General features: G+C 55.2%; 1 protein-coding gene across 1 annotated transcript in view; it reads left to right on the top strand.

Moving 5' to 3' along the window:
- The window catches only part of EFNA2 (ephrin A2), a 78,671-nt gene that overhangs the window by 1,176 nt on the left and 55,349 nt on the right, over positions 1 to 22,146 (top strand). The gene's annotated exons all lie outside the window — the stretch shown is intronic.

Here is a 22,146-nt window from a genome sequence, read left to right as displayed (position 1 = left end):
CGCCCAGTTTTGTTACCTCTTTCGGCGTTGCTCAAGGCTCTTTGCAGGGAGCAGCTGGGCTGGTTTCCTGGCCCAACACTGCGGACAAGATGGTAGCCTGGATCCCGCCGTGATCCGCCGGTGCTGGAGCCGCTCGGCGTTCATGTTGCGCTGTTTGTGGTGGAGACGCTCAGGAAGGTGGCTGGGAATATTGCAAACCTGCTGGTGAGGTGCCTCTGATGTCTCCTCTGTTCTGCTCAACAAAGCCCTTCTGCACAACTCGCAGGATCCTTCTGTATAAAAAATTAGCTTTACTTAGTTGCCTTTTTGTCTAAATCCTCTGTCTGATCTTTATTTTCTTCCCTTACATGATGGAAAGGTGACTGGAAGTGGCACTTGAGCCGCAAAAGCCTTTCCTTTAGAAAAGCCAGTTGTTTTTGTTTTAAACCTTTTTAAAGGGGGCTTTGCAGGGGAGGCTGGAGAAGCGTTTGCTTTTCAAGTGACACTGGGGAATAAAAGTAGAAAGGGAACGAAATGATCATAAATGTACTGGCGACGGAACAATATTTTTTTTTCCGAGTACTAGAGTTAATTGAAGAAGGAATTCACACAACAATTTTTGCAATCTAAGGATGAGTAAACATTAAAGGAGCTGCTGTACTCGTTGTGCATGCTAATGCGTGACCGCATGCGTGGAAGGGAAGAGATGGCCCTAAAATTAAATTTGAGATGAACATCTCGGATGTTCCACTTCACTGTTTTCTTCTTTGCGTTGCCAGATCAGAGACGCGAGCGAAAGCCCGCATCCAAGGATACCTGTTGAGAGACTGCAGCTTCAAAGCTTCTGTGAGATGAAACTGCTAGAAAATAGGGATGTTGGGAGCAAGTCAGTGGAAGTGTGTCCAAGGGCTTTGGGATCACTGTGGATCTGGGAGTGTGGCCAGCAGGGTAAGGGAGGGGATTCTGCCCCTCTGCTCCACTCTGGTGAGACCCTGCCTGTAGGGGAGATTGAGATGAGATCTTAGAGAGAAATGTTTCACTGTGGTGGCTGCCCCATCCCTGGGGTGTTCCAGGCCAGGTTGGATGGGGCTTGGAGCCCCTGATCCCGTGGGAGGTGTCCCTGACCATGGCAGGGGGTGGGACTGGATGAGCTTTTGGGTCCCTTCCAACTCAAACCATTCCACGATTTGATGATACACTTGGGAATCTCAGGAAGGATGAGCAGAGCCCTGTCCGTGTGGTGGTCGTTGCGTGCAGCTGACAGCACAGCGGGGCCTGGGGATGCATTGACTCCAATCCTCTAGTCTCAGAGTATATTCTGATCTTTCTCTTTTTGCCGGTGTTATTTTAATCTACTTTTCTCTCACATCAAACTCGTCTTTCTAAAGAATGCAGAGAGGTTTTAGGTTTCTGCCCTTTGTGATATGTAGCACAGGTTTGAGTTACTGCTTTTTTCTTTTAAAAGTGGAGGTTTTTATCCACGTTATAACTTTTGCTTCTCTACAGTCATCATTTGGGCTTCTTGACTGGCTTGGATGGGGGCACTGAAAACGTTTTCTGTGTTTATTAGAGGAAGGAGGTCTATGTGTCCTTAATGAGGGTTCCCATTCCTTTCACGCATGTGCATGCAGGCATTAACTGGTGGCTCTGGCCATTTTAATGAGTGTGGTGTTCAAACCCAACTAACTGTATTCTTCCATCTGAAGCCAGCGTGAACATCCCCGTTGCCTTATTGGACTTCACATTGATGTGTTCGTTATGCTCCACTTCATAGAATCAAGGAATAGTTTGGGCTGGAAGGCACCTCAAAGCCCATCCAGTTCCACCCCCTGCCATGGGCAGGGACACCCCCCCACTGGATCAGGGGCTCCAAGCCCATCTAACCTGGCCTGGAACCCCTTCAGGGATGGGGCAGCCCCCACTGCTCTGGGCACCCTGGGCCAGGGCCTCCCCACCCCCACAGGAAGACATTTCTTCCTAAGATCTTCTCTCAATCTCCAGTCTTGCAGCTGAAAACTGTTCCTCTCGTCCTCTCCCTGCCCTCCCTGATCAAGAGCCCCTCCCCAGCTTTCCTGGAGCTCCTATCAGGACTGGAAGCTCCTCTAAGGTCTCCCCACAGCCTCCTCTTCTCCAGGCTCCTCCCTGGCCCTGCTGGCCACACTGCTTTGGATGCAGCCCAGGGCACAGTTGATTTCTGGACTGTGGGCGCATGTTGCCAGCTCATGTTGAGCTTCTCCTCCCCAGCACCCCAAGTTGTCCTCTTCAGGGCTGCTCCCAACCCTTTCTCTGCCCAGCCTGAAGTTCTGCTTGGGATTAGCTCTGACCCAGGTGGAGGACTCTGGTTGAAGTTCATGAACTTCATTTCCACTGAGGGTGGTTTTGTGGGGGGGCGTGCAGGCATGCGGTCCGAGATGGCCCTTTCCCTCTGAGGCATATGTTTTTGACGTAGGAAATTATGTGTAGGGAACCTTTTATTGAACGAAGGAAGGATTAAGGCACAGTGACAACTCATCTGGCAAAGGAAAGCAGTGGCAGATCAGAGAACCAAAGCCAGATCCTTGTTTCTCAGTCCGTGCCTGCCCCACCACCATTTTCCTTCCCAGCTCTTCAGCTGCTCGCAGCGCCTTATGGGATAACCAGGACTTGAATCTCCATCTTCTTAAAAGAGGCAATTTAAGGCGATTTCCAGGGGAGCCAAGCTGCCAGCGTGCTGCTCGCCTTCCCTTCCCCTCCGTTTTTGCAGGTCACCTCTTGGGCGGCTGGAGATGTTTTCCTCCCCCTTTCTGCATCCACACTTTTCTTTTAGAGGCTCTTTGCTCTCCTCACTTTCCCACAGCTCAGAGCCATTCTCCCAGCTTCAAAAGGTTTACTAATTACCCTAATGAGGTCAGGAGAGACCAAACGCTTCTGTGACTTAAAGCAGGGGTGGGAGGGCTTTGGAAAAGGGGGGGAAATTGCTTGGCTTGTGCCTACACCGACGCGTTTGCAGGAAGAGAGCATCTCTCCCTCTGCTCGTTCTCTCCCACCTTCCCATCTCGAGCAGTAAAAAAAGGGAAGCGTGGACAGAAGGTCTCAAATGTATCAAACAGCTTTTAAAAAGAAATTCCTTTTGCCTGTCAAAAGAACAAACAGATACACCAAAAACTGTCAGAATTAGTGTTGGAGTAATTGCAGAAGCTCTCCAAGGTTAATGCTCCATTAGCGAACAGCTCTCACGCAGCTAAAAGCCAGGATGAGACAGGTTGTCAAAGGCTTGCTGGAGATTAAAGAGCTGTGTTCCCAGTCTAAACTCTCTTGTGGATGTTGTTTGAAAGGGGAGGGAAGGAGGGGAGGGGGTGTTTGTGGGATGGAGATAACACCAGCCAGGGCTTGCACTGCCGTGGCATCGATGGAGAAGTGTGACCTGGAGCGGGAGGAATGGTTTTCAGACCTTGGCGGGGTCCCTGCTCCCTGGGTCATTGGGTTTTGGAGGTTTTGCTCTCGTTTGAACATGTCATGAATTCTTTAGCCTGTTTAGGCTGAGTTTAAAAGCAAATCCTGTGGGCAGAGCCAGCCCTGAGCCTGCAGGCGGCCTGAAAGAAGAGCATGGGGCAGTGGGAACCACCCTGGTGTTTTCTGGAGTGAGGATGTACTGGGTTGCAGAGGGAAGCAGGGCTGGGAGGGAACAGGGTGCTGGTAGCCCTGGTGGTTCAGAAATCAACTCTGCTTGGGCTTCAGTGAGCCCAGTGGGATTTGTAGTGAGCACGGCATGGGTTTTACACTGAATTGAGACCTGATTTCATCCCCCAGGCCAGCGTGGGGCTCATTTAAATAGAACTGACCTTGTTATTCCTTGGAAGGAGGGAAGCAAGCAAGCAAGCAAACCATTCCTGCTCTCCCAGCGGGCAGCACCCTTGGGGCCCCAAACATTGTCCTGGAAGGGTGATTTTACAGCCAATAGCAGCAATGGGATCAACTTTTCCTGTGGACCTGGGTTTCAGCATTTTCCAGCCAGGTGATGACCTTTCTTCATGCTTGTGTGTCCAAGCTCAGGTTTTTAGAGCAGAGCTTTGTCTACAGGTGTTTTACCCCTGGCTAAGGTGCATTTAGAGAGTCTAAATAGGCAGTTAGACTCGCACAGCCTTGGAAATGCCACGCTGAGGACCAGCCCCAACCATTTCCATTGCAACTTCCCTGCATGTAAACAAATACCCACTCAAAAGAAGCCAGCGGGTTCCCGCTGCTGCTCTTGATCTGAATGCGGACAAGGCTGGCATGACTGCGTTCTTTGTCAGGGCTGTCGCTGCTTTAAAGCTATTATGATGGTGTTATGATAGTGCCTGAGATTCCTGCCAGGATCAGGGCTTTGTTATGCTGGCTGCTCTGCGCACAGATGCTGAGAGCTGGTCCCCATGCCTTAGCGTGGCAGCCTCGGCTGAAAGGGCTGAGGAGAGAATGGAAAAGGGGAGGAAAAATCCCAACACGCACAAGGCAGAGCCTTGCCGAAGGGGCTGGCTGGAGAGCAGGGTGGTCCTGCAGCTCCCAAACCCAGCCTGAGGGATGGTTTCCTCCTGCTGGAGCTTTGGTTGTGGAGGAGAGAGGGCTCTGGGATGTCACACTGGTGCTGTCGCTTGTACCTGCATCCCCCAGATGCAGGACAGGGATTCCGAGCCTGTGATCTGACTCTGACACAGCAGGATCTGTGTGGCGATGGGCTGATTTCTGATAGTAAATGGCTGGAAGTTAACTTGAGGGAGGTGAGTTTTGAGCGAAGGGCCGATGTGAGAGGCCTCTTGAAAGCAACAGCCGTGAGAAGGGGAACCGAACAATGTCATAATTAGAGAATTAAACCTTTCCTGTTCTTTTCTTTCCCTATCCTGATATAATTTGTAATGATTAGACCTGGGGTGCAGCACAACCAGACAATGCAAGTCGTCTCGACAAGAGCAAAACAAGACTCCTGCACAGACCCTGTCTCTTTATTAAGTTAATTTGCATTCATAATCTTCATTTGCCGTTATTATTTTTCCCCCTTGTGTTTAGCAAGTGATATTAGCATAAAGTCCCTTTTTTCTTGTTTTCTATTCACGCTCAAGGTCAGAGACTTAGTGAGACACTGACAAAAACAATCTCTTCCTCGCCCCCTTTTAATTCTTTGCAGAAACATGTCCTGGGGATTTTAACATAACAATTGCCGGAGAAGGAGGGGGAGACCTGAACAGAGCCCTTTCTGTGCTGCCCAAAAGAAAGATGCAAATCCATGGGAAGGAGGGAGGGGGGAAATAGATCTCAGAGCAGCACTAGACATTTCTCTTAAATGGGAGAGGCAATCGAGCACTCGCGCAGGCAGGGCTCCCAGAACTGTCTTTAGAGCAGACGATGCTGGTGGCTCCTTCATGCTGTTCGGAGCTGGGATCCCCAGAGACAGCCAGCACAGAGCATCCCACCGACACCTCGCGGAACTGAGAGAGCCAACCAGACTATGCTGACACTTCTGCCTGCGTCGGCATGCCTCGGCCAGGGCACATACGCTCAGTTCTGCTCAGCGTGCGGCACTGTGTGACTCCCAGCTGCCTTCCCTGGGGAATGGTGCTTCCCTAGGGGTTGCTTTCCAGCTTCTCTGCTTTCTTGTTTCGAAGCTCTGTGGTTGTAGAGATGCTCTATTTGGGAGACTGCATGGGGATATAGCATGGAATATTTGGGAGGGACCAACTGAATTGGAGAGGGGGAGATTTAGATGTGGACGTTAGGAGGAAATTCTGCCCCATCCCTGGAGATGTACAAGGCCAGGTTGGACGGGGCAACCATGGCAGGGGCATTGGAATTAGATGATCTTTAAGGTCCCTTCCAACTCAAACCGTTTGATGATTCTATGACCTATAATGTCGTGCAGTCCAACTGCCATCACCACGTCTGCAGGAGGAATGGGTTCTGTAGTGGGGAGCCGAGGCTCCTGGAGTTGATTCCTGAGCTTGGGAATGGGCAGGGATCCACCAGAGAAAGCCCCAGAACCTTTTGTTCCTGTTCTGCCAGTTTGCTACGTGAAGCCAACCCACCCTTTCTGCTTCCTTGCCCTTTATGGCAGGAGCACAGCTCGATGGCGGTGGCACCTGCATAATCCCATGTTGAGTTGTTGGGACAGAGAGAACAGGAGGGTCACGGGCATCTGCACCGTGCTTAGAAGATTAAAGGTGGAGGGAAAATAAAAACCTTAGCCGAGCTGAGGGCTTTGCATGGAGCAGCCGTCCAGGCAGCCCCTCTCCCTGCCCACGGAGCAGTTGGATGCTGGCTGAGTTTTGGGCTCTTTTTCAGCTCCTGCACTGGAGCTGCCAACAGGTCTGAGCCTGCATTCGGAGCCTGGCATGTAGGACGGGGCAAAGTGGGCACTCACGCTCTGCTTTGCATGAGTTGGGTTCTTCTGAACCCTTCACTGGACCCTGCAGAGCTGGTAAAACTGGGCAAGGAGGGCAAATCCCTTCTTAGTGCCTGCTTGCAGGATGGTATTGGTTTTGATAGGGAGGGAAAGCAAGGAGCCAGTTCCTTTTTGTGTGCTCAAGCTGTGATGATTTTACCATGTATAAAATCATGCGAATCGCTGGTATTGGGCACGAGTTCTTTCCTGGGAAGCTTGGATCATGGCAGATGGCAGCTGCTGCCACTAATGGCCCAAACACTCCCGAGTGACCCAGCTGGGAACGGGGAGGGATCGACATTGGGAGCTGTGAAACAGGCTGGAAATGGGCGATAGCTGCGATATGGATGTTGTCTGGCACTGAGAGCAGGTTTGCTGTGCACAGAAATGTCTTATTTTACGGAATTGGTAGGTTGCTTTTTTTTTTTTCCTGAGGATGCTTCAGGGCTTTCAGCGCTCAGATGCAATGTGAGTGTTTTCATGCCCCTTTAATGCTTCACTAAACAGTTTGAGATGCTGCCTCTTAATGCCCCAGCAAAGCACAGAATGCTCTAGAGCGGAAAGAGCATGTGAGGGAAAGGAGGGTGATGGAAAATGAGAAGAAAATAGACTGTGAGGAGAGGCAGAAGGAGGGAGAAGGCACCTTTTCCCTTTCTCTCTCTTCACATACCCAGTCCTCGCTGCTCTGAAGGCAGATGGGCACTGAGGGGCTCCCCACCAGGCTTCTGCTGCCCTTCCAGGGAAGGGCTGGGCTTCACTCACCGTCAACCAGCCCTTCCTGGGCTCTGTCCTGCACCCAAAGGGTACTTTGCGAGGGGAAAAGGGGGTCCCTGGGCTGCTAGGATGAGGCACGGGCCATGGCTCTGCTTTGGTCCCCAGGGAGTCCTAGAATCATGGAAAGGTTTGGCTTGGAAGGGACCTCAAAGCCCATCCAGTTCCACACGCTGCCATGGGCAGGGACACCTCCCACTGGATCAGGGGCTCCAAGCCCCATCCAACCTGGCCCGGAACCCCTCCAGGGATGGGGCAGCCACCACTGCTCTGGGCAACCTGGGCCAGGGCCCCCCCACCCTCACAGCAAAACATTTTTGCCTAAGATCTCATCTCAGTCTCCCCTCTTTCAGCTGAAAACCTTTCCCCTTCATCCTCTCCCTGCCCTCCCTGACCAAGAGCTCCCCAGCTTTCCCAGAGCCCCTTTCCCTACTGGAAGCTGCTCTAAGTTCTCCCCACAGCCTTCTCTTCTCCAGGCTGAAAAACCCCATCTCTCCCAGCCTGTCCTTGTACAGGTGGTTCTCCAGCCCTCGCATCATCTCCGTAGCCTCGTCTGGACTCGCTCCAACAGCTCCATGTCCTCCCTGTGCTGAGGACTCCAGAACTGGATGCAGGCTCCCGGCTGGGTCTCACCAGTGCGAAGCAGAGGGGCAGAATCCCCTCCCTTCCTGCTGGACCTGCTGCTCTGGATGCAGCCCAGGACATGGGTGGTTTCTGGGCTGTGAGCACACCTTGCCAGCTCATGTTGAGCTTATCCTCTCTCAGCACTGCAAGTCCTCCTCCTCAGGGCTACTACCAACGCATTCTCCACCCAGTCCATGTTTCTTCTTGGCATTGCCCCAACCCAGGTGCAGAATCTTGTTGGATGTTTGGGTTTTATCAGCCTTTACCTGACCTCTTGGTCTCTGGTGTGGATGATAGAGCCAACATCTGTTAGATAAACGCCTTGCAGCCCACGCTGCGGGTCCTGGATGGCCATCCTTGGTGGGTGCGTGTTTCCCAAAGAGATGCTTAGATGAGGGAGAGGATGAGGGCAGGGGGTGAAGAGAACAAAAGTTTTAACCCAACCAGGCAAAGTTTGTGTCTCCTCCTGCTCGGCGCCGAGGGGAGTCGCCAGCTCTCCTGTTGTTAATACAAGTCATTAAATTTCCTGCACTCTGTGTATTCCTCCCCGGCAACGCTTGCCCTGCCTGTTTGATCTGTAAGTACCAAAAGTACTGCCTCGGGCTGCAACATCGGCATCCTCGGTCGCCATAGGAACGGGATGCGGGGCTCCCCTGCGCCCTGCTCCCCCGGGGCCCAGCTCCTGGGGCTGCGCTCTAATGAGCCTCTGAAGTCGGGTTTATCAAGGCTGGGCTACACGGCCCCCAAGGCCGGCGAGCTCCCCGGCAGGCTGCTGCCAGCCTGAAAGGGAGAGGGTTTTTTTTGTCTGAGCCAGGAAGCACAAAGACAGAGGTTATTGGTGTCAAAGAACTTGCAGATTGAGAGGCTAAACTGCTATTACTTTTTTTTTTTTTTTTTTTCCTTAGCAGAGGGGAGTCAAAACTGGGAGGAGGGAAAGGAGGGAGGGAAGGCGCAGGCCTGGAGCTGGAGCCAATTACTGCCATGTAGGGTGGGAGGGAGAGGAGGAAGGCAATGAAGATAGAATCATAGAATGGTTTGGTTTGGAAGGGACTTTGAAGTCCACCCAGCTCCTCCCCCTGCCATGGGCAGGGACACCTCCCACTGGATCCAATTGCTCCAAGCCCCATCCAACCTGGCCTTGAACATCTCCAGGGATGGGGCAGCCACCACTGCTCTGGGCAACCCCGGCCAGGGCCTCCCCACCCTCACAGGAGAACATTTCTTCCCAAGATCTCATCTTGATCTCCTCTCCTTCAGCTTTAGAGCAGCTCTTTCAGCTGCTTACCTTGTGGTTGGTTTTCCTGAAGACACCCAAGGCGGGTGAGGGCCCATATCAAAACATATCCGTATCTGCCTCCATCTGGGAGCCATCCCCAGCTGTAGCTGGCTCTGCCTGTGGGGTTTTAGGGCAGAACTCAGGGCTCCAGTCCTGCTGGACCTCCTGGACCAGAGCACAAGGGCTGTGTGTGCGCCATAGCTCGCTGTGGCTGTGCCCGGGGCTGGAGCGTGTTCAGCTCAGCACCAAGCAGGCACTTTTTGATCCCCACGCAGCTGCCTGGGCTGGAGGACCGGCTGGTGCAGCCAGGTGTCACCGCTGAAAATGCCTCGTGCTCAGCATGTAGCAGTGTCACTGCACCTCTGGTCACCCCCGATGAGCAGTGAGGGGCTGCTGGCTCCCCACCCATGTCCAGCAGCATAACCCGGCTCTGGGAGCCGAGCACGGAGCTGGGATGGGATGCGGGGACAGTGACCTTTCCCAAACAACGGGCTTTGGCAATGCAGCTTTGCACATGCACCTCCATGGCCTTGTGGTTGCCCTGGGCACTGCTGTGATCCCCATGGTCACTAGCTGCAGTCCTCATGGTCGGTAGGCCCTCTGGTCGGTAGCCAAGGTTCCCCTCGGTCAGCAGCCACAGTCCCCTTGGCTGGTAGCTGCAGCCCCATGGTCGGTAGCCGGAGTCCCTGTGGTTGGTAGCTGAAGTCCTCGTGGTTGGTAGCCCCTTGGTAGACGGCTGCAGTCCCCGTGGCCAGCAGGTTGTCAGTAGCCACAGTCCCCGTGGCCAGCAGGTTGTCAGTAGCCACAGTCCCTGTGGCCAGCAGCAGTGCATGGCCCACGGCTCCAGGGATTCGAGCAGCCCGGGGGGCTTTGACCCCTGAAGGCAGGCTGGGTGCAAAGACAGCTGTGCCCGGGGCAAGTGGCCCCAGGGCCGCTGCTGGTGGCCCCGCTCGCCCCAGCCGGTGATGATGAGCCGGCGCTTCCTGGCTCCCCTCCCCAGCACCTACCCTTTCTAATTGCTGACAGTTTTTTGCTGCAGAGACAGACGCATACGCACCACCAACTCTGACAACTCGTGTCAAAACCCCACAAGAATCTATATCTTTATGTCTTTATTTATTCCCTTTCTTTCCTTAAACAGAGCTATTTTCTCTCCCCCCCCCAGGGTGCTACATGCTGTGTGATGCTGTGGATGCTCCCTTGCCCCAAGCCCCATCCTGGGACCGCAGGGGGTCCCCCTGTCCCCTGCCCCCTCCCTGCTCTATGCCTGGCTGGGCGCTGACAGACGGGTGCAAACCTACGTACGGCGGATCCCCCCGCACGCCTGCTTGTTTATTTGCTGTCTCTCAGCCCCTCGATGTTCAAACATAATTGGTTCTGCTCGGAGCAGTAAACAATGATGTGTGATGCATCAGTGAGCCCTAAACGGCACCTACACGCAATTAAAATAATTGGACGCATACCTAGCTCTGATTTCACCCCCCCCCCCCCTTATCGCTTTTCTCCCTTCATCTGCTTTTCCTTCCTCTTTGTTCCATCTCTCAGTGCCTCCCACCCTCCCTGCCTGGCTCTTCTAGGAGCTGGTGCCAGTGTCAGAGCCTTTTTTCCAGGCTGACGCTGTGCCCCATGGACCAAGGTGTCCAGCACCGCTCCCTTGGCCTCAGCACGAGTGCAGGATGAGCTCTCTGATGCGTGAGTGAGACGATATTCCAGCTCATGCCCATGAAATATAATGAAGGCCCAAGGGACTGTACCAGCTCCTTGGTTAAAAATGATGCTGTTATATTTAGACAAGGTAACCAGAGGCCCCTCTGGACAGCGAGGAGTACAATTTTTTGTTTAATGATTCCATAATCTGATATAATATCGGGTCTGTAAGACATAATGAAGACCTGGGGGAGTTTACATCTTTGCAGCATTAAAGGGCCTCTGCTCGGGGACACAGACAGGTGGAGGTTTGAACTTTGATGCAGTCAAACATGTTTTTCTCTGGATTTGTTTGACATGATTGAGAGGGAACCCAGCAGCCGCAGGGAGAGGGAAAAGTGGTTGCAAACACAGCAGTGTTTAAGCCAAACCCAAGCAGCTGGTTTGTTTGTGCTGAGGGTGGGTGCCGGGAGAGCTCAGGAGGTCCCATCTGGGTGCTGGATTGGATGCGGTGTCCAGGGATGGATGCAGCCTGTGTGGTCCGCAGGTAACAGCAATGCCTCCAGAGCAAGGCAGCGGTGCCTTGCTGCAGGCTGCAAGCAGGGTGCAGCTTCCTCTAGGCAGTAGGGGTGCTCCCACCTCAGGTCAATGCATTTTTCCAAACATTTGACACAGAGTTTTAAGTGGTTTAAGCAATTGTAGTCCTGTCTGGGGGCTGTGGTGCCTGCAGCAGCTTAGGAATGGATGTGGCCACAGTGGTCCTCAGGTGGTAGCGATGCTTCCAGAGCAGGACAACTGTGTGCTTGCTGCAGGCTACAAGCAGAGCACAGCCTCTTCCAGGCAGTAGGGATGCTCCTACCTCAAATCAATGAGTATTAAGTGATTTAAGCATTTATAGCCCTGCCTTGGGATGTGGCGCCTGCAGCGGCTTAGGGATGTATGTGGTGTCCAGGGATGGATGCAGTTGTGGTTGTCCTGAAGTGGCAGCGGTGCCTCTGGAGCAGGTTGGCCATGCCTTGCTGCAGGCTGTGAGCCTCTTCTGGGCAGTAGTGATGCTCCTACCTCAAGTCAATGAGGTTTTGCAAACGCTTGACACAGAGTTTTAAGTGGTTTAAGCAGTTATAGTCCTTTCTGGGGATTGTGGCATGTGCAGCAGCTCATGGGAACAGCATCACTGGTCCAGAGGTGCCATGGCTTGTCCCCCATCTTGAGGGACTGGTGGCAGTGCCTCCACGGGTGCCATCATGTCTTGGAGAGGAAGAAACCTTCCACGGAGAACCCGCCAGTGCGGAGCTGGATGCTCTGGGACGTCTCCTGTTTGCGCATGTCTCGGTTTCAATGCTGTGAGATAACCTAATCCCATTTAGGCTTGGCGAGAGCTGGCGGATTCCTCCCCTGGGAGCCCGCGCGCGGCGGGGGGTGGTCTGTAATGAATTCCTATCATTCCAGCACAAAGGTAGCTTACAGGAGTGCTCGCTGCAGAAAATATTAGGGTCACTGCCCTATCATCCCTCAGAGACATCCGTCGTAGATCAGTGATTCCTGCCTGCTGACAGACAGGCGGCCCTGTGAGGGCAGAGCTGGCCTCGCCTTCCCCAGCTCTTTCCTCCCTGGAAAATGCCTTCTCTGCCAAGGAAGGGTTTTAACGTCCTGCTTGATGCGGCTTTCGCCCACATCCCCCTCGGGAGCGGATGGGCAGCCCCACATGGGGCATCAGTCTGCGGTGCTGGTTCCCATTGTAGCCTGGTTTGTTTTTTATCTACATTTTGGCGGCTCCTCAGGGGGCCCAGCAAGGGCGTAAAGACCCTGCATTGAGTCCTGCTGGGAGCTGGGGCAGCCTTAGCCTCAGACAGGGGCAGCTTGCTCAGAGAATCATAGAATTGTTAAGGTTGCAAAAGACCTCTAAGCTTATCCAGTCCTACCCCACTCCATGTAAGCCCAACCTCACCATTCCTACTAAACCATATCCCAAAGTGCCACCACCACCACAAGTGTTTTGAACCCCTCCAGGGATGGAGACTCCACCCCTGCCTTGGGCAGCCTCTGCCAGGGCTTCACCACTCTTTCCATGACGGATTTTTTTCCTGATATCCAACCTAGACCTCTCTTGGCACAAATTGAGGCCACCTCCTTTCATCCCATCCCTTATTACTTGGGAGAAGAGCCCAGCACCCACCTCACCACAACCTCCTTTCAGGTATTTGAAGAGGATGAAGAGGTCTCCTCTCAGCCTCCTCTTCTCCAGGCTGAACAGCCCCGGGACCCTCACTACTCCCACAACCCCTGGGCTCCAGCCCCTTCCCCAGCCTCATTGAAATCTTGAACTCTCTCTGCCCAAGGATGGGAGCCTGGAGACGATGGTGGTCCCATCTGGGGACAACCCGAGCATCCCGGCACAGGGAGCCCTGCAGAGCCCGTGGGCAGGTTTGGGGCTGGAGGAGACACATTTCCCATCCCACGCTTCGGAGTCACTCGGGGATCCCTGGGAACTGTGCTCCCACCAGGGCCCATTCCAGCTCCCTGCTCTCCCTCCCCTCTCCCCTTTATTTCATTTATTTTTCCTCTGTGGCGAAACAACATAATGAAACCTGCCCCGCTTCCAGACGGGCTTTCATGCGGCTCTGTGGCTCGGGCCGGGATGTTTCACCTCGGGAGCTGCCAATCCGTCTCTGTCAAGCTGTCAGCCCTGATGTGTTTGCGTGTTGGCTGGAGCCACGCTGCAATTCAAAGTGGATTAACTCTTTGGGCTGCCCTCCCCTCCTCCCCTTCCCATTCCACTTGGGTGGGTTCAGGCCAAAGAGAAAACGCTTTTCCCTTGCGCTTTCCATATTCAAAAGCTCCTGAAGCGCAGTTGGATGCCCGTGGAGCGGCTCTGCGCGCTGGGATGGCAGCGGGGCTGGGGGGGTTCAGGACCTGGGGTGGGTTTGGGGACGATGCTGGGAGGGGGTCTCACGCCTGGGCTGTGTGACCGCGGCACCGTGGTGTGACCGGCACCAGCCGTCAATGGGGCGGTTGTGGGAAGGGGTCACAGGGATGGATGGTCCTGGCCACCCACTCTCCAGGGAAGGGGTGAAGGGCTGCAGAGCCCTACAGAGCCCCTGGCCATTTAGCCAAACTGCTGCTGCTCATTCCCAGTTGGCTGTGGGGATGGGGAGCTGTGGGGCTGGAAGGCTGGGGGCTGCAGAGGTGCAAGGATGGAGAGCTATGGGGCTGGGCGCTGTGGGTCTGGGGGCTATAGAGCTGTGGGGCTGTGGATCTGGGGGCTACAGGGCTGGGGGTCCGGGGCTCTTTGCTTGTTTCTCAAGTGATAACGTTTCCCCCCACACCACCCCCCAAAGCACTGGCCCGGGGGCTGCGCGGGGCGCCGGGTCGGGTCGAGCCGAGGCCACGGTGAGGGGCGGGGGGGGAGATGGGGAAGCAGCGGCCCGCGGAGGGGCACCGGCACTAGGGGGGGGTGTTGGATAAGCGATGCGGTGCGGCCGAGCTCCGCGCTGCCGCTGCCGAGCACCCGGCAGCTGCTTTGGGGAAAAACCACCAGCTTTTGGAAGGATGAGGTCTGGGAGGTGGGTGTGGGAGGAGGGGGGCATCGCACAAACCCGGGCGCTGCGGGGCGGGTGAAGCTCCATCACCCTGGGGGGATGGGACGGGCCGGGCCGGGATGGGATGGGATGGGATGGGATGGGATAGGACAGGACAGGACACAATGGGGAGGACAGGATGAGGATGGGAAGGGGTGGGAGCAGGGAGCATCTGGCGAGGGGAATTGGGGACCCACAACCACCCTGGGTGGTGTTGGCTCTGGCCACCCTTTCACTGTGGCTGTTAGAGTGGGTCTAACCCTGATCAGGGATTAGAAAATCATTATTATAGTGAGACTATAATACTTGGACCACTATTTGCTGCCCAGCACAATTCCAGGCTGTGTGGAGAATGGATTGGAGCAACCTTGAAGAGAAGGACTTGGGGTGCTAGGGGAGGAGAAGCTCAACATGAGCTGTCGAAGTGCTCTTGCAGCCCAGAAACCAGACGTGTCCTGGGCTGCACCCAGAGCGGTGGGACCAGTAGGGAGGGAGAGGATTCTACCCCTCTGCTGGTTCCCAGGTGAGGCCCCGTCTGGTGCCCTTCATCCAGTTCTGGAGTCCCCAGCACAGGAAGGACATGGAGCTGTTGGAGTGAGTCTAGGGGAGGCCACAGAGATCAGCCGAGTGTTGGAGCACCTCCCGTATGAGGACGGGCTGGGAGAGTTGGGGTTGTTCATCCGAGAGAAGAGAAGGCTCAGAGGAGACCTTAGAGCAGCTTCCAGTTCTGACAGGGGCTCCAGGAAAGCTGGGGAGGGGCTCTTGGTCTGGGAGGGCAGGGAGAGGATGAGGGGGAATGGTTTTCAGCTGGAAGAGAGGAGATTGAGATGAGATCTTAGGGAGAAAAGTTTTCCTGTGTGGGTGGGGAGGCCCTGGCCCAGAGTAGCGGTGGCTGCCCCATCCCTGGAGGGGTTCCAGGCCAGGTTGGATGGGGCTTTGAGCCCCTGATCCAGTGGGAGGTGTCCCTGCCCATGGCAGGGGGTGAGACTGGATGGGCTTTAAGGTCCTTTCCAACCCAAATCATTCCATGATTCTATAAACCTCTACCAGAGTGAGACCCCAGGCTTCACCGCTGGCCTGGGCTGGGTGGGCCAGGCTCGAGGTCGTGTACGAGTGTGTCAGAGCTGCGCAGGAGCAGCCGTTAGTGTCGGAGCTGGTGGTGCTATTGCCATATGCACCCGTGCGTGGTTCCTCGCCGACTTGGCGGTGGCAGAGCAGCAGCTGGGAGGTGCGGCTCTTCCCAAGGACGGACCGTATTGCTTGCTAACAGGGCGCAGTCATTACGCCTGCAGATATGATTCGCACAAGCTGTTCCTCGCTTCGCAGCGTGCTGCAGGGTCATCCGTCAGTCTGCGTGCTGTTTGCCTGCTGGAGGGGATGGCCGGCTGTCTGTCTGGCCCCTGCCAAGCCTTTGGCAGGCAGTGGGACTGCTCGGTGCTGGGGTCTGTGCTGGTGCTGGGGCTGCGGTGAGTGTTTCCAGGTAGAGGAAGGTTTGTTGCCTGTGCAGACGTGGGGAGCTGGGGGCTTTTCACAAGGAGCTCCTGCATTCAGCCACTTTGGGTGTTTCTGTGAGCTTGGCTCAGCTCCTCTGGAAACTTAAAGAAACACCTGGGCTCCAAGAGGAGCAAGGCTTCAGACTTCACCAGCCTCTGGTCCTCACTTGCAGCCCCGATTTTCCCCCGTCTGCCCAATCCAGGCTGAGGTTTGACAGAATCCTAGAACATGGTGAGTTGGAAGGGACATACAAGGACCACCAAGTCCAACTTCTGTCCCTGCACAGGACAATCCCAGCTGTCACCCCATGGTCTGTCCCTGAGGGAGCTGCCCAGCCTGACCTGAGGGCTGAATTCATGACCAATGAATGTGATGTGATGAAGAGAGCATTCCTTGTGCCAGGTGGCTTTGGCATTCAAGGAAATGACTGCCAGCTGGTGGGAGCACAGTGAGGGCTCCGGGGACTTCCAGAGCTCTGGGGAGGGCAGGCAAACCTCGCAGCAAAATTATCTGCTCCCCTGGTGCTGCAGGCAGGAAGGCAGAGGGGTCTGGGACAGTGGTGGGAGCAGAGTTACAGGGTCCAGATCCTGCCCCAGGCACAGCTGGGACGCTGCTGCTGCTGCCCTGCAAAGGGAGCATGTGCCTGGTCTGAGTGATGCTGGACCATGAGTTGGGGCTCTCAGGCTCTGCTCCCTCCTCCATCTGACCTTGAGAGACATCTCTGCCATGCCTCAGTTTCCCCTGCTGCAGCAGGGTGGGTTTTACTGAGCTGGTTTTCGAGGCGTCAGCTGCCTTCATGTCCAAGCGACATCCTGCATCATTTCCCACCCCCCTATGTGAAGGGGCTGTGGTTTAATTAATGTTTGCAAATTGCTTTGAGGACGGCTGCTGCAAGAGGTGAGCGGATGCTCACGGTGCCTGTGGCTCCGACAGCCAAGTGCTTGCAGCTCACAGGGGGCTGTGGCACAAATTGCCACTGCGCTCACTCATGCCAGCACGGCTTGGACGTGGGATGGCTCAGCATCCATTCAAAGGCTTTTTCTGCAGCTGGATTTTTGGGTCGAGTGTTTTAACAAGCATTGCATCAGGCAGCGAAACGTGCCTGGTGCTGCTGGGGGAAAGATGCGTGTGCAACCAGCATGGCCCTGGGCAAAGCATGTCTGTGCGGGAGAGGTTTGGATGTTTCCCTCCTCTGGGTTTCCAACCTGAGCTGTGGTTTGGGGCTGTCCCACCCTTCCCAGAGGGCAGAGGGTGCCTGTGGTCCTGGGGGATCCACGTGGGGGCTCTGAGCTGAGGGGCGTAGATGGGTTTGTGGTTATAATTGCAGTGTTTGCACCACAGCGTCTGCTTATTTGAAGGGATTTCCTAAATAAAGCGGGGGCTCAGGGAGCCTGGGGGGCTCCAGGGGACTCTCTCACTGGAGAAACTGGGTGCCAGAGCTGTGCCTTGGTCCAGCTGTGCTGATGGGGAGCCCACCACGTTGTTCCACCAACCTCATGAACTTGGGGTCACTCCTTCCTCCCCCTCCCCTGCAGTGGCTGCCCAGGACCAGCTGTAATTTAGCCCTTCAGTTCTGGCCCCTCACTCCAAGAAGGATATTGAGGGGCTGGAGTGTCTCTGGAGAAGGGAACGGAGCTGGGAAAGAGGCTGTAGAACAGGGGTTCTGGGAGCAGCTGACGGACCTGGGGTTGTTCAGCCTGGAGAAGAGAAGGCTGAGGGGAGACCTCATTGCTCTCCACAGCCCCTGGGAAGGAGGTTGGAGCCAGGTGAGTGTTGGGCTCTTCTCTCAAGGAACAAGGGATGGGATTGAGAGGAAATGGCCTCAAGTTGCGCCAGGGCAGGTTCAGATCGGACACTGGAAAAATCTCTTCACTGAAAGGGTTCTTGGGCACTGGCAGAGGCTCCCAGGCAGGTGATGGAGGCATCATCCCTGGAGGGGTTCAAAAGCTGAGCAGACGAGTTGCTCAGGGATGGTTTAGTAGTGGACAGGTACAGTGGGACTTGATGATCTCAAAGCTCTTTTCCAACCAAGTAAAGCGATTCTATGATTCTCACATGTCTATATCAACAGCAAACTCCCCTGTGCCTGCCCCCTCCCTGGGTCTGGGGGTCGGTGCTGGTGGATCCATCAACACAACCCTACTGTTGCCGTTACGCATGAACAGACCCTGGGATCCCCTCCGTCTCAGGTCCTTTGTCTGTGCGAGGGTTGGTGTTCAGGCTTGGAAAGCTTGGAGGGACCCTCCTGGGCCCCTTTTTTTCCTGTTGCAGCTAAATTATAACCAGCCTTCAGAAGGAGGCGTTGGGCTTCCCTCCACAGCGGTTCTGCTGTGATTCTTCACCTTTTTAAGTGGGAAGGGTTTTTTTCTTTCAGTAGCAAATGTTTTCCATAATTTCTAGGGCTGATACAATTAAAGTTAATGAAGATGGGTGTAAATTATCCCCCCCTGCAACCAACTTCACCTCCACCCAGAGTAGACAAGGGCTGGAAATATAAGGTTTTGCAATAATTAAGGCAAATAGTTGTTTTTGTTTGGGAAGAAAAAAAGCCCGGCACTGTTAGAAAGGAGGTAGAAAAACCATAGAAAATGTTTTCCTTCCAATTACTAGAGGTGGGGAAGAAAAAGTCGTTACATGCAAAGCTGGTGGTGGGATCTGAGCCGGGTAGGGGCATGTAGGAACGAAACTGAGACTGGGCTGGAAAGCAAACACCCACTGGGGAGCTGGATGGCAGGGGTTAACCGAGCTGTTTCCTTATGTTCTCCCTGTTTTCCAGTGAATTTGATCTGTGACCTCCCACAGCTCCACTGGAGCTGGAATGCAGTGGGCAGCACTGGGATGCTCTGGGCTGGGCTTAGTGGCTAGGCTGGGATGCTCTAGGCTGAGCTGGGCTGGGCTGGAATGCACTGGAATGAGCTGGGATGCGCTGGACTGAGCTGGGATGCGCTGAGCTGGGATGTGCTGGGCTGGGCTGGGATGCGCTGCGCTGGGTTTACTGCCTAAGCATGAACTAGCAGCTTCCCACACATTGCCTGCATGGGCAGAGAAAAGCAGGGGAAGCTGCAGGACTCGCCGTCACTGCTCAGCATCCGCTGTGGCCTCTCCACGTAGCCGTGGTTTCCCAAAGAGCCCTCTTTCCCAAAGAGCCAGAGATTCCCCAGCCTGGGGGGAACCAGCACCCCGAACCGCGACCAACCCAAATCAATACCCATCACTGAGAGCAGCGCGATGGTCGTTTTATTGTTTCCACTTCTCAATCCACAAAATAACTATGGGATTTGTTAGTCTCAAGGGATATAGTGAAGCTTAATTAGTTTAGTATTTATTACTTCAAGGTATTCCTTTCCACAAGGGCCTGATCCTGACCCAAAGCCCTTTGGAGAGCAGCAGAAACGCTGTGCTCCACATCTTTCCCTGGAGCAGGGTCCTGGAAAACGTCTCATGTGCTTGGCAGCTTATCAGCATCCTCCAGCTCTATCAGTTGGTCTGATAAAAGGCGCTGCCTCTCCCGGCAAGCCTTGCCAGGGCTGGAGCAGAGCCGGCTATCGAATACTGGCTGGTTTAGCTGCTCATGACTTTCCTGCTTGGGCTGAATTTCTGCGCCGATGCATCTTTTCAGCCCAATTTGTTTAGTGATTTCCAAGAAAGAAAGATTGGGAAAAGGGCATTTGAAAGAAAAATAAACCGTGTTAAAATATTGTAGTGACCTTTTATCTGCAAATCCTGAGTGCCTGGTGCTAGGAGAAGGGGCACGGAGGGGCATGGAGAGGTGGCAGCTCCCTCCTGGCTGGCGTTTTGTGTTCCAGATAGGAGCCCACGAGGGTGGAGGGGTTGGGGGGCAGCTGAGGGGTCCCACGGGCTGTGTCCACCCCAAGTCCGGCTAGAGCCGGTGGAGCCAGAGTCCCTGGCATTGCTTCTGCTTGTGCTCCAGCAGTTCAGCATCTAAATAAGGGAATCATGGAACAGTTTAGGTTGGAAGGGACCTCAAAGCCCATCCAGTCCCACCCCCTGCAATGGGCAGGGACACCTCCCACTGGATCCTGTTGCTCCAAGCCCCATCCAACCTGGCCTTGAACACCTCCAGGGGTGGGGCAGCCACCACTGCTCTGGGGTGTTTGCCTTTGGATTTTGAGGGCAGGTGAAGCCTCTGAAGTGGGAAAATGCAGTCATGAGGTGCATGAACCCCATCGTGGCTGGACTGGGTCAAGGCCCACCAGCTGGATCCACCTCTTCCAGCTCCATCCACTCCAAAAAAGCTTCTTCCAGTGCCCATGAGAAGGTTTTGCCATCTTCATCAGGGGATCTCCTGGTGCTCCAGCATTGAAGGGTTTCAAATACCAAAATATCCCTGTTGTGGGTGGTGTTGGCTCTGGCCTTCACCGAGCTGCCGGTGCCCCTGGAGCTGTTTGGACAGGTTCTGCCGGGGCTTCCGTTGCCATCCCCCGTGCCGGGGAGGGCCCACCGCTGGCCTGGAAAGGCTTTTAGTGGCTTGGCTTGATAAATGAAAACAAATAAACTTGATAGACAAGTGGATGGCTTTATGATAGCTTCCCGGTGACAGGGAGAAAGATTGGTTGTCGGTGGCTTGATAGAGAAATATCTTGATGGGAGTCGGATAAAGAGACGGATAACCTTGATGGCAGAGGATGAGGAGCCGGCTGTGAGAGAGGACGCTCCAGCAGTGTTATTCCAAAATCATTCTGCCTTTATTTGTTTTAATTCTTGGGGTTTTTTTTAAGGGGGGTGGGAGTGGATGCAGAGCCCCACAGCATGCTGAGTTTTTCCAAATAGATTTGCTAAATAAATAATCATATTGCTCCATCTTTTATTTATATCCCACCTCTCTCCGACGCTGCGCTGGAGGTGTTTGACAGGGGACCTCTTTCTCCCTTTTCAAGCTAACAAACTCCAAACTCCAAGCGCATTAGATTAGGCAGATTTACACGGATATTTAGATGCCGGAGCATAAAGACAGGAGGCGAGCGGGATTTGCTGCAGCGCCTCGGCTGCTCGCTCCTGTTGATTTTAATGGGCACCTCGGTGCTGTTTGGGAATCCAAGTGGATGAGTAGTTGTTTCTTGGAGGTACCTCAGGAGCTCCAGGGAGCTCCGAGGAGCTCAGGGGGTGTTTTGGTCACTTGAACCTGCACGAGGGACTCACCAAGGATTCGAGTCCGCCCGCGTCCACTCATCTTTCTGCAGCAGCAGCCCATCCAAATGGGAAGTTTTCTGAACTCGGGGGGTCCTGGAGCGGAGCAGGTCCTGCCCCGGTGAGCCCCACCAGACGGAGAGGACCGAGAGGGGTGTCCTTGCTCCGGGACGTGGCTCCTCATGGCCTCACACACCTACAACCCCAAATCCCACCGGCTTTTCCGATACGGCCGTTTTCCGTGGCGGGGCTCTGTCCTGCCCGGTGTCTGTGGTGCGGGGCAGCGGCCGTGTCATTCCTCGAGCTCCACGAAGCAAAGCGACGCGTTAATGCTAATTGGTGTTTAATTTTAGCCCTGGATCGGAGGGGACAAAACAAAGAGGGGGAGGATCCAGGTCTCCCTCCCCTCTCCCGCCCGTCCCTGCGGTGGGGGATCCGTCCATCTGTCCGTCTGTCCACGCTCCTTCTCTGCCTGTGGTTGCAAGACGGATCCCCGGCCCCTCTTGGTGGGGGGTAACCCCAAACCACCCCTGCAGGGCGTGAGCCCCCGGCAGCCTCTTCTGAGTGTGCCCCCCACTTTGGCCCCCTCCACCCCAAAGCAGCCCCAACCCCCGGGCACGCCGACCCCACCCAGGAGCCCCTTCCTTCGGCACAAGCCCCCCCAACCCCCCCTTTTGTGCACTGCACCCCGCAATGCACCCCCCCTTTGCAAAGGGACCCCCCCCCGCCAGTGTGACCCTAGCTGGGAACCCAAAGGCCCCCCCCTCAGCCTTGCTGGTGTGACACCCCCAGACCCCCCCCCGCCCATATAACGCTCCCTTTCAAAAGCCCCCCGCCCCCCCCTCCCCGCCGGGGTGACTCCGCTCTGCAGAGTCCCCCTCCGTGTGACCCCTCCCCTTTCCCAAACTGCCCCCACGGTGTGACCCCACCTGGACCCGCACTCCCCCCCCGGCGCCCCCCCCATGTGTCGCCTCGCCTTTCCCAAGCCCCCTCCTCCTCGATGTGACCCCTCCCTTTCCAAAGACCCCACCCTCCCCACTGTGTCCTCCCCCCCTTTTCAAAGCCCCACTCCCTGGTGTGACTCCCCTTTCCCAAGCCCCCCCCGCTCTTCCAGTGTCCCCTTCCTTTCCCAAGCCCGCCCCTCCTGATGTGACGCCCCCATTCCCCAAGGCCCCCCTCCCCGGTGTGCCCCTCCTTTCCCAATTCCTCCCCCTCTCCCGATGTGCCCCCCCTTTCCC

Source organism: Cuculus canorus, chromosome 27, assembly GCF_017976375.1.
Source record: "Cuculus canorus isolate bCucCan1 chromosome 27, bCucCan1.pri, whole genome shotgun sequence".
Classification (NCBI taxonomy): Eukaryota; Metazoa; Chordata; class Aves; order Cuculiformes; family Cuculidae; genus Cuculus; species Cuculus canorus.
Note: the sequence above shows the minus strand (reverse complement) of the source record. Positions and strands in the feature narration are given on the sequence as shown.